This window comes from Anguilla rostrata, chromosome 3 (genome assembly GCF_018555375.3).
Source record: "Anguilla rostrata isolate EN2019 chromosome 3, ASM1855537v3, whole genome shotgun sequence".
NCBI classification, from domain to species: Eukaryota; Metazoa; Chordata; class Actinopteri; order Anguilliformes; family Anguillidae; genus Anguilla; species Anguilla rostrata.
In genome coordinates, this window is record NC_057935.1 from 31,694,405 (window position 1) to 31,695,232 (window position 828).

General features: G+C 45.7%; 1 non-coding gene across 1 annotated transcript; it reads left to right on the plus strand.

Annotated features, from left to right (window-relative positions):
- Positions 1-406: 406 nt before the first annotated feature.
- LOC135252072 (5S ribosomal RNA) lies at positions 407-525 on the plus strand. The gene has a single exon (XR_010329302.1). It is a non-coding gene; the product is annotated as a 5S ribosomal RNA (ribosomal RNA).
- The last annotated feature ends 303 nt before the right edge of the window (positions 526-828 follow it).

Below are 828 nucleotides of genomic sequence, written 5' to 3' on the forward strand. Positions count from 1 at the left end.
AGTAAAGGCCTTGACGGGAAGCGGCCAGGACACATCCATGGCGACGTAACTAAGTCATCCGACAGCGTCTCTTATCTCAAAATTGGCCATAAGTCATCAATATTTCATACGATCATCATGATATTCAGTAGATATGTTGGGTGAAGGCATATGATCATGAGGACAAAGCCATTTTAAAATCGCTCCATGGGGGCGCGATGCTGCCAATGCTTGGACCCCTCCCAACGCCGCTTGCGGCTTTAATCTTGAATTGTCATTCTGACTAGTAACATTGTAATTTCGCCCAATTCAAATGAGTTTGTCGATAACTGAAATGCAATTACGGATAGTGGAGCGAGGCTATTGAATGTTAGGAGGGCTTGCCATGACGGCAACTATTTAAACGTCTTTGGCTGCGGCTTTCTTCGCTTACGGCCACACCACCCTGAAAACGCCCGATCTCGTCTGATCTCGGAAGCTAAGCAGGGTCGGGCCTGGTTAGTACTTGGATGGGAGACCGCCTGGGAATACCAGGTGCAGTAAGCTTTTACTTATGTACTTACATGTTTATTTATTTATTTCTTTATTTTGCGTTGTCACACTTGGGGGCGATCACTCACACGATTTAAGCTGGAATACCGGAACTGTGCAAAGTAAAATAAAACATCAACGTGTCTTAGATATCCAGCCACAGTTCAAAGCTAATGGCGTCAGCACGCTTCGGTTTCTGTCAAAAGCGTTTTTCGTTTTGTTGTTTCAGAATGAGAGAGAAGGGGGTATTTCAGAAAACAGGCTTACCGAGTCGAGTCTGCTCTGTAACTGCGCCGAGCTTGACACAGGGAAGAACTG